The sequence below is a fragment of the Leucopleurus acutus genome (genome assembly GCF_964270905.1).
Source record: "Leucopleurus acutus genome assembly, chromosome: 2".
NCBI lineage: Eukaryota > Metazoa > Chordata > Mammalia > Artiodactyla > Delphinidae > Leucopleurus > Leucopleurus acutus.
The window spans coordinates 139,469,778-139,481,309 of NC_139143.1; the positions used below are offsets into that span (position 1 = coordinate 139,469,778).

The 11,532-nt window shown below is 40.6% G+C and overlaps 1 pseudogene across 1 annotated transcript; it reads right to left on the reverse strand.

The window, feature by feature from the left end:
• Positions 1 to 1,908: 1,908 nt before the first annotated feature.
• LOC309976433 (small ribosomal subunit protein uS2-like) lies at positions 1,909 to 2,761 on the reverse strand (annotated as a pseudogene). Its single transcript has one exon. The product of its transcript is annotated as a small ribosomal subunit protein uS2-like (transcript).
• Between the last annotated feature and the right edge of the window lie 8,771 nt (positions 2,762 to 11,532).

Here is an 11,532-nt window from a genome sequence, read left to right on the forward strand (position 1 = left end):
TGTCCCCTGCATCGGCAGGCAGACTCTCAACCACTGTGCCACCAGGGAAGCCCTAGGCTTCTTAGCTTTAACTTGAGTACCAACTCTCAGAAGTGACGTGTTCCAGTCCTGCTCCTGCTGCTGTTCCCTGGCTTCCCAGAGCATCCCAGTACAGGGAGTAAAAGTGTAGTCTCTAGAGTCCAGCTCCTGGCTTCAAATCATAGCTCTAACACTTACTGGCTCTGTGACCTTGGCCAAAGTACTTCATTTCTCCGGACCTCAGTTTCCTTCTCTTGAAAAAGGGGTACTATTAAAAATGATCTCATGGTTCTTGTTAGCGTTAAGGGAGTTTTGCATGTAATCTTTTCACAATTTCATCACAACTTCCAACTCTAGTTCACGTCCTGGCACATTGCAGTTTCTTAAAACTGTTGACTCTTTTTGCAAAGCACTTCACATTAGCAAATTGAATAATCTACATTGGCAGATACAAAAACAATAATGAGGTCCAAAGAGATTGAAATAACTTGCTTAAAATTACGCAGATAGTAAGCAGCAAAGCCAGGATTCAAAGTCAGATTTTTTGGCTCCAGATTTCTGTGCTTCTCACTATTCTCAGCAGTGTTAATCCATATTTTATTCATTGGGGACCTCTGATACTCTCCTGATGCTTGTGGAGCCTTCCATCCTCTAACTTGGAATCTGGTTGGTTCGTTATTTCTTACGCATGGCTTAATGGGTTTCTTCTTCCAAACCCATCCCCTTCTGCTAGGTAATCAAGTAAGAAGTTCCTCCCCCTCTTCCCAGGAAGGTCTGGGCCCGATATTAAATCCAGAGTTTACTCTGATTTCAGAGTCTTTGTTTTTCAAGGCAGAATGGTTAGTTGAAAGAGTATTGACTTAGGAGCTAAATGGGTTCCAGTGTTGATTCTTTCCTTTAGTACTTGTATGGTTTTGGCCAACGCAATTAATTTTCCTGAGACTTAGTTTCTTTATTTGTCAAATGGGGATGGTCATATTAATAATATTTGCCTTACAGGATAATTGTGACACTGGAGATCATATATGATAAGTACTTGGGTATAGTAGACATTCAATAAGTCATTGTTATTGTTTGCTGAAGTAGTTACTTCAACTTGTGAGAGACCAAGCTGTTACAGGCCCCAAAGATATGTGATATTATGATGGGGGCTAATCTTTGAGTCTACTGTCTTTCAGTTGTATTTGGGAGGGATGGGGGAAGAGACTAGCCTGGTGAGAAGGACACACTTTTTTTAATTAATTTTTTTTTATTGCATTATAGTTGATTTACAATGTTGTGTTTCTGCTGTAGAGCAAAGTGAGTCAGTTCTACATACACATGTATCCACTCTTTTTTAGATTCTATTCCCATATAGGTCATTACAGAGTACTGAATCGAGTTCCCTGTGCTATTCAGTAGGATCTTGTTAGTTATCTATTCTATATATAGTAGAAGACACATATTTGGCCTGGATTTGGATCTGGCCTGTGGCAATTACCAGTTGTACAAACAGGCACATTGTTTAATCATTGAGCTTCAACCTCTTCCCTTGAGAAAACAGGAGTAATCATACCAATCTTATAGAGGCTTTTGAGGCTTAACTGAAATAGTATATGTAAGGCACGGCAGTGATTTTAAAACTATTTGTTCTCCATAAGACATTGTTCCAGAATGTCCCAATGCTTGTTATGTGTCATTGTATTCCTATCTGTGCTCTTAGCACTCAGCATTGCCATCACATAGTAGGAACTAAAAAAATGTTTGTTGGACTCAATGGGCCCTTGAGTTGAATAGTACAAACACTTTATACCCAGAACTGTTTTTTGTTTTGTTTTTTTAAAGAAACGGATGTTTATTTTCTATCTACCTTATTTCTGTTTTCTGCTTAAAAGCTTGGGGAAGAACAGCTTAAGACCACTCAGTGGTTGTTCCTACCCTTTCAGTGGCCTGAGCAGTGGGAGCTGCAGACCAGTCCTCAGTGGCGGGCTGAGGGCTCCCGTCTTGTGCAGGAACTTCTGGGCAGGCACAGAGGCACCTGCGCCTTCAGACCCGTCTGCGACCGCGGGTAGAATACAGTGAACTTGGGAGATGCAGCAGTCCATTCACCCTGATGTTCCTCCTTGGCCATGGCCTTCTCAGCATGGCCTGCTCTTCCTTTTCAGTCGTTCCAGCACCTCTGTAGAAGCAGAGATCAGGCATGACTTCCCACGGTGTGCACACGGGATGGTACCACGCATGTGCAGAACTCCCTGGGCCAGGATCTACCACCTCAGACCCACTGAGTGAACTCCCTTGTTGCTGCAAGGATGGCAGTGTCCACAGGGCGCAGAGGAGAGTCTGTGTTACAGGGAGCAGTGGTAGGTGGGTTCACGTACAACACCTCTGTGAGAGGCTGGTCGTCAGCCCTGGGATCAGTAACCCCCAGAAGACGCGGCCCCTGGAAGGCTGCCTGGATCTGGTTAGTGAAGGTTCCAGGAGTGAAGCGGACAGCAATAGGAGTGGCTCCAGTGACAGCAGCAAACTTCAGCACAGCCCTCTGGCCAGTGTTCCTGGAGGATATGACACTGATCAGTTTTTAAATGGTAACAATGGCAGAAGCCATCTGCAGAAGCTTCTCCCAGGTCCCCTTCAGATCTATAATGTAGATGCCGTCACTTTTCCTTTAGGAGATGTATTGTTCCATCTGGAAGTCAAGGTTGGTGCCACCTAAGTGGACTCCTGCTGCTTGGAATTTAAGGACATCCTCTTCCTTCATTTGTGGGACATCAAAGGCTCTGGTTATTGTGAAACTTTCCCTTTAAGTTATTATGGAAACCCAGGACAACACCATCTAGACCCCTCTGTGGGTAGTGCAGAGTGGTACACCCAAAGTTTGACTGCTAGTATGCTCACTGTTCGGTGTCTGGAAGCCCTACAAAATAAAATGTTAAGGGAGTTTTATGCTGAGTAAAACCCCCAGGCTTAGGAACCAGCGTGCTTAAGACCTCAGATTTCTTTCTGGCTCTCATTATGAGGGTCATGATTATTTCCCTTGCGTCATCCTCCACATGTGGCTTTTCATCTTACATTCTGGCTTTGCTCCAGGAGACGACACACTGCCTTATGCCAGGGACCTGGTGAAAGGTCACACTGGGAATGGCCAGGCTGGGAGGAGCTCACCTAACGGTGTGGGTCCCTGACTGCATTCTTTAGTGCCCCACCTCGGTGGGGTAAAAGCAAGAGTGACAAATTCCAAAGGGGCCTAAAATTTAGAGTTTGGCCTGATAGTATAACTGGAAGGTTTTTTGCTCTGAATTGCTGTAACCAGGAGAGAGTGAGTTTCTGTCATTTCCCTACCAAATGAAAAATGGAATTTATGATGAATGGTTGTTAAATACAGTGATCTGAACTTATTCTTTCCAGCCTAGTGAGACCCATTCCAACCTTTTACAGACAGTTTCTTTAAAGATAGCATGAGAAACCTCAGTGTCCTCTGAAGGTTTTTGTAAATGGATGCCAGCCCAGCTTTTTTTGTTTTGTTTTGTTTTTTGCGGTACGCGGGCCTCTCACTGTTGTGGCCTCTCCCGTTGCGGAGCACAGGCTCCGGACGCGCAGGCTTAGCGGCCATGGCTCACGGGCCAAGCCGCTCCACGGCATGTGGGGTCCTCCCGGACCGGGGCACGAACCCGTGTCCCCTGCATCGGCAGGCGGACTCTCAACCACTGCGCCACCAGGGAAGCCCAAGCCCAGCTTTTATTAAACTGGGTTTATACGTCATTTAATTGGTCATCTTGACATACCTCTTCCAGACTCTGCTTGAGCAAAGACAAAATGAGTTGAGTGTTCTCTTCTGCTGCAAATGCTGAGCTTGAGTGTTTTTTGTTGTTGTTGCTTCAACTTTGTCTTTTTTTCATGTTGTCCCTGAATTTGTTAAGTTTGTCCCTTTTTCAGGGTTTGTTTTTTTTTATCTACATCGATTATATCTAGTGTGGTTGATATTCACCTCAGTCCAATTCAGAGTACTAAAGCAAATATCTACCGAGCACCTGGTCAACACAAAGCATGCTGGTGCTATTTTCTAGAGCTTCAACACAGAATCTTTAGAGCTGCAGCATTCAACACAGTAGCCATTACCCCTATGTGGCTATTGAAATTTAAATTAATTAAAATTAAATGAAATAGAAACTTCAGCTCCTCAGTTGTACTAGCCATATTTCAAGTGCTTCACAGCCACATGTGGGTAGTGCCTACCGTATTAGACAGCACAGGCATAGAACGCTTCCATCCCTGTGGAAAGGACAGTGTTGTTATAGAGATTATAAGCGTGGCCTCTGGAGACAAACTGCCTGGGTTCAAAAACCTGGCTTTGCCTCTTGTTAGCAAGTAAATTCATCTTTCTAAGTCTCAGTTTCTTCATCTGTAAAACAAAGCTAATAATAGTAGCTACCTAACAGGGTATTTGTGAGGATTGAAATGAGATGAGGTATTTAGAGACTTAGCACAGTGCCTGGCTCATAGCAGGCCACCAGAGGAGGACCTGGGGGAAAGGGAGGTTGCAAATAACAGAATGTTCAAATAGAGGCTGAATTCGGTGTCTGAAATACAATAGAAAATAATTTCCCTTTTAATTAAAAATCTGGAGGTAGGCAATCCAGGATTGGCATGGCATGTCCCAGTGGGCAGGATGAGGTACGCATCCACTGTCTCTTTAGGTTCCCAGAATTTTCCTACTGACATTTTCACTAGTGTCCTGTTGGCCTGAATTTAGTCACATGGCCACATCTAACTGCAAGGGAAGCTGGGGAACAATTTTTTTTCTGGGTGACTGTGTTTCTAGCTAAAATTTTTATTACTGATAGAGGAAGGGGGAAATGGATATTGGAGGAAACTAGCAGTCTCTGATACTAAGAGTATCAGAGGTCTTTAATGCAATCTAAGGAGTTTTTTATTGCTTGGTCTCTGTGGAGCTATTGATATTCTCAGTGTAGGGCGTTAATACAATTAAAGGCTGTTCATGGTAATGGACTCTGACTTGGTTCCTCAAACCAGCAATACTCACCTTAGCAATACTCAGATAATTTCAAGAACAGTTACTTTCAATTAAAAAAATTTCCCCCTTAATCTTCCAACATTCTTTCCCACTCTCCCTCCTTTTTAAGTAAGGGGAAAGGTAGCCTGAGGGGAGGAAATGTGAGAAGGCAGCCCTTCCATCTGACAGCTCTCCTTTTAAACTTCCTCCAGTGTATCACTGGCCCTCTCATAAAGGGCTGAGAGTGGAAATCAGTTCTTCACATGGGGTGGGGAGTGCTATCTTTTTGTTATCAAGATAGTGTGCTCTCTCTCTGAGCACTTGTGCTTACCTCAGACACTGCATTGTTGATGGTGTGCCCCGCTAGATTCTAAGCAGCTTGAGGAGAGAGTGCAGGTCTTACTTGAGTCCGTATCCTCTGCCATTAACACAGTACCTAGGGCAAGGCATATATAGGGTTATGGAACGTCTAGGTAAATGCTGAGCCCATGAATGCTGTGTAGATTGCACTAACCTTAAGGCAGGTGCACTCGAGCTGAAATCCTCATACTGTTGATTACTGCTGAGTTTGTGCTGAAAGCATTTTATGCAAAGGCTGAGACAAAGACTTGAAAGGTGGAGACAGTTGTGGCCACCTGGAATGTGATTCTGCTCAGAGTACATTGGACTGTGTAACAATCAGAGAGGTCAAATAGTTTGTGTTAAATCCTGGAGAGGTCCTCTCTTTTCTTACTTTGCCTTTGTCTTTCTAGGCACTGGTTTACTAAGACGATAAAAAATATACTGAATTTGTGTGCTTATAAAATATGTCCTTAGGTAAGCCCCTCCAGTGAGGTTTTTAAATCAATGAATGTTTACTGTGTCTGTGTAAAGCATTATGGTAGGCGCCAGAAGGAATAAAAATAGATAAATAAAAGAACGAATCCTAGCTTTCAAGGAATTTACAATCAACAAACACTGTGCTAGGTTGTAGGAATCTAAATATGATTGACTAGGCTCCTACCCACAAGGGGATTACAATATGGTATGAAAAGCAGACAGATAAGCAGATAATGACATGTACTGTGATCTAGTGTTTGAACCTTTCTCAGGGCCAAATGTACATGTTTTGGTTAAAAATTTAAAGAAATTGTCCATTTGAGATTTTGTGAAATCTGCAGACACATTCTAGTTAACTAGTATGTAAAATGTTTTCGGAGAATCGGATATATTTTAGGAGTGGCAGGGATATGATATGCAACCAGGAGGGGGGGGGGAGGAAAGAAAAGAGGGTTGATCATTTTGAGGTGACATTAAATTATCTTTTGACACCAGCTGTATCTTTTTTATAACAGAAAATGGAAATAACTCTGTCCTTGACCTTCAAAAAGAAATTGACTTACCTAGCTTAACTATTCAAACAAACAACTGTGTACTCTCTTCAATTCCTATGATGATTTTGATTTACTGTAAATGATTGAATTTAATGAACTAAATTATGCTATTTAAATGCATTTTGTGAATGGTATTGTAGTTTGTTACAAAGCATTATGTCTATGCTAAATTGTGCTGTAAATGATATGGTATGGAACATATGTGCTGTATTCATAATTTAACTGTTGCTATGGAGTGCCTTCTTAGATAGGACATACTGAAAAAGGAGCCTTTATTTACCTGGTGAAATGAAGGTGATATCTCAGCAAATCACTAGGTCTTACTGACCTTGGCAGAATTACAGTGCTAATATTTTCACATGGATGAACTGTTCTTGAACAATTTCTCTAATGTATATGGCAGAAATAGGCTTCCCATTAAAACTGCATGTATATGGTATATCTTCCCTTTCCATTTTTTTTCCCCTTCAACAAACGTTTACTGCAGTCATAGCAAGGATAATTCCACCTCCATTAAGGTTCATGTTTTCTCCTGGCTTCTCAAATGGTAGAGACAATTGAAATCAAGTTTGTCCTGGGCTTCTCTGGTGGCGCAGTGGTTGGGAGTCTGCCTGCTGATGCGGGGGACGCGGGTTCGTGCCCCGGTCCGGGAGGGTCCCGCGTGCCGCGGAGCGGCTGGGCGCGTGGGCGGTGGCCGCTGGGCCTGTGCGTCTGGAGCCTGTGGTCCGCAGCGGGAGGGGCCGCAGCAGTGAGAGGCCCGCGTACTGCCAAAAAAAAAAAAAAAAAAAGTTTGTCCTGCAGTTATGCTGGTGCTCTATGAAAGGACTTGCATTAGATAACACCCTGCTCTTCTTTCCGAGTAATTTGAGAGATTTTGTAAAGAGAGTAAATGCTGAGGCCAAAATAGCGTCTTTATTACTGATACAGGCTATGTTGGCTTAGTGTGAGAGCCAAATAGGCTTTCTAGCAAAATCCTGACATTAGGTATACTTACCCACTAGATCCTGGGCTTTCTTACATGGAAGGACGGCATAGGTAAGATTTTTAACATGGAAAAGCAAAGAGTTTGTGCTTACTTTGGATAGGCTCATCTCAAGAGAAAGAAGAGTTAAGCCAATGTGAGCATTCTTTATAAAGTTTTATCAGTTAGGTTCAAATGAGGAAAGGGAAGAGACAGGGCTTAGCTGTCTTTATAGGAAGGAAACATTAGGCATAAGAAAAAAACCATTCCTCAATAACAAGAGGACTTTTTAAAAAAAGGAATTAGTTTAAAAGTTTATTGCTAAAGAGAAATCCATAGGATTTGTTGCACATTTATGATGATTATTGCATTTTTTCCCCTCTGAAGGATATTTTCATTATAGTAATACTTCTGTTACTTGCTAGATGAAGAGACAGCCGCTTGGGGCAGCCCCAATTATAAGTTCAGGAAAAATTGCTTGAAATTCAAGTGATCATTCTCAGTAGTTCAATGCTGGCCATTATATTATATTGACATAGCACAAGACTAAAAGTAAGGAGACTGGTTCTCAGAGAAGTTTCATGATCATTAGCTCTGTCTTAGCTCAAGTTGCCATAACAAAATGCCGTAGACCGGGTGGCTTAACCGACAGACATTTCTTTTCTCACAGTTCGAGAGCCTAGATGTCTGAGATTAGAGTTTCAGCAAGGTTGGTTTCTGGACAGGCCTTCCTTCCTGGCTTGTGGGTGGTGGCCTTCTTGCCATGTGCTCACATGACCTCTTGTTTGTTTGCACTCAGAGTGAGTGAACTCTCTAGTGTCTCTTCTTATAAGGACACTAATCCTATCATGTCTGGGAACCCACCCTTATGACCTCATTTAACTTTAATTACCTCCTTTTGGCCCTATCTCTAAATACAGTCACACTGGTGTTAGGGTTTCAACATATGAATTGGTGGGGGGACACAATTCAGTCCATAGCAAGCTCATTGTGTGACCAGGCAAGTGACTTCTGTCTCATTTCCCCTTCCTATGCATGGGAGTTAATGCCTTATGTTAGCTCATAAGGTTACCAGTACATCAAGTGAAACCATGGACATTAATACATTGAAATGTTTAAAGTGCCATACATATGTCATTATTTTTATTCATTTCTGAATCTAATAGTTACTGGTGGTAGGGTTTTCTTGATATTTGACCATCCTTAGTTCTTTTTCTCTTACCTGAATATTTCTAGATGGCAGATAGGAAAGTTGAATTATGTCTGATTGTGGTCTCACTCCCTTAAGAAAACATCTTCTAGAGGCAGAAAACAGCATGAAGTGGGCATTGCCCAACAAGAAATGTTGATTTTTCCATTATGACTTCAAATTTTCAGCAACTAGATTTCACAACCAACCAATCCTCTGGTAACAAATAAGAATTCAGTTTTATTTTGATTTTGTTTTTCAAGTACAGTTTTTTTGGATCAAATGCATAAAAGGTTAAGAGAAAAATGGGCCTATCTCTAATCAGACTGCAAAAGAATATAATGTTGGCACTAGACAGAGAATATTAAGCTGGTGGGAGAGTTTTTTCAGTTAATGAGATTGAATTTTTCAACTCAGAGTTAGGTGTATGAAAATGACTAGATAGTCAGTTTTGATGAGTTGCTGTAAGAAAAGAATTAGTTTTAGTCATTTTTCTGTGCTGTATTTGGCATTTTTCTCAGAGTGATTCATTTAACGTGTCTCTTGGTAATATTCTCTGTGTATTTATTTTAGAAGTAGCAGTAAATGATACAACTAATATTCTAAAATATTGTAATGGATATGAACTTGGAGTTCATCTATTTGCTCTTTCTTAGGATTATAGTACAAATTGCTGCTTTGGGAGCAGGGACAATATAATTCTTATCAGAAATGTAAAACAGGTAATACAATCTTCTTTAAAATAATTAATTAATTAATTAATTATTTTGGCCATGCCTCGCAGCTTATGGGATTTTAGTTCCCCGACCATGTATTGAACCTGGGCCCCAGCAGTGAAAGCACTGAGTCCTAACCACTGGAACACCAGGAATGAGACCTTTCTTTGTGATTGGCTACCATGAATGGCTATAGGTGGGGCAAACAGTTGGTTAATGACTGTAGGATTTCCCATATCAGGAACATGGAATTATAATGTTAGAGATTTTACATTTTTCTGACTGCCAGAAGCATAGAATTTTGGCTGGTTATTCTAGCAAGGTGCCGGGCTGATATACAGCTAGAGTCAGAGACTTGGAGAATCAAAATCTATATATAAAGTAAAGTGAACTCTTAAGGCATGTCTTTAGAACCCCCAGACCACACTTGCAGATAACAAAACAAAAACCAAGGACTATTAAGTGATTTGTTCAAAGTCACCCAACAAGTTAGTAATTGAGCCAGGTACCCTAGGTATTCTTCCAGTACAGTATTTCCTATATGCAAGAAATGGACAGGTATTACAATCATCCTATAGAGAAATTAAGGGAAAGGAAGTTCCTTGTGTGACCACCAAAGCTTTTAAGATCATAGAATTAGATCATCTGAATGTTTAGGGATACTTAAAGATTAGATTTTTAAATATTGTCTAATTAAATCTCCTATACAACACTTGAATCCAATCTACAAAATCCCTGGCAAATGGTCATTCGATGTTTGCACATTTAGAGTGATGGGAAATTGATCTTTGTTTAGCTCAGATTGTTAGAAAATTTAGTCTTATATTGGGGCCTAATGTGTCTTCCTGCAACTTCAAGTCATAGGTTTTAGTTCTGCTTTCCGGTGGTTCAAAAATCATAGTTAGCCACGGGACTATATTATCCTATACCCTCTTTCATGTGTATTACTCTTGTCTTTGTGTACTTTCAACATTCTATGTTTTAGTAGGACATACTGAAATGTCCACTGGATCAGTCAAATCTATAAATATGCCTCTTTGATAAGAATTTCAAGTTCATTGTATAAAACAGGCATGAAAAATTTCCAGAAGTGTTAAGGAAAGGGAAGCTAGAGTCTATTATAATTCCTTTAGGCAAATTGTTTGATTTCCTTGAGGTATTTGCAAATGCTGGTTCTCATGTGGGTCTCATTATGACTAATATCATCTATTTGACCAGCTTGAGTCAACCCATTTTCTAAAACTCATTGCTTTGTTATCTCTATATCTTTGTGATACTGACATTTTCCAGTGTCCATGGATAGTACTCAGTAAATTATGTAAGGTATTCCCTTCCATCCAGATCTGCAAATAATACTAACAATTTAGTTCTGTGTACCTGTGTTAAGCAAATTTGATATATAACAATCAGATTTAGATACAAAATTTCAGAAGATGATTAATTCATTCAAAGAATTCTTTTAAATAACTAGTTCCCCAAATGCCCTTTAAGTTTAATTAGATTGGAAAAAAGTTGTGTTTAGACCTAAGATCTCTGGAATATTTCAAGTACATAAAGCAAGATATAGACATTTGAAAACTGCGTAAGGGAGAATAGAATTATGGAAATAGATTTATGGATGAACAAAGAGAGGTGAAATTCAACACAAAAGGCTATCTGAATATCCTGCATTTGGTGGGTTACAGACATGCTCCAAGCTGTTTGAGAGTGAGTGGGGCTTGTGGCTCAGCCTAAGAAGGTGAACTACTATTTTAAACAATCAAGTGTTCACAGACTCATAGAAAAAACAGGTCAGGTGTATGCCAGCATTTACAAGGATTATCCAGGACAGAACCTGAATTAAAAACTTTAAGAAAATTCATTTTTTGTTTTTAATCTATTCCAATGTCAGGAATTTTTTCTCCTTGCAGTCTAACCTAAGCCTCTAGCTTGATTCATGATCATGAAAGAAAAAGTTACAAGTAGTTATCACCTCTTTGTAAGGACCCTCCATGTACACGAGCTCCGTTTCTCTCTGGATTATGAAGACCCGAACTTGCCACTAAGTTCATGGTGATTTTGTTAGGACCTGTTAAGTGGGAAGATTCTCTTACTGATCTTATGCCCTCTTTTATCCAAGTGAGTAAAAGCCAACTGAGGGATGGTAGTGCTCCCCAGCACTTATTTGTCCGGTTCAGGCTCTTGCCTCTGCACTTGTGGGGGCCCAATTTGCTATTTTATGTATTGTTTTGGGGTATAAGACTAGGTAACCTTATAATGACAATAAGGATAGGAAACATCTCTTT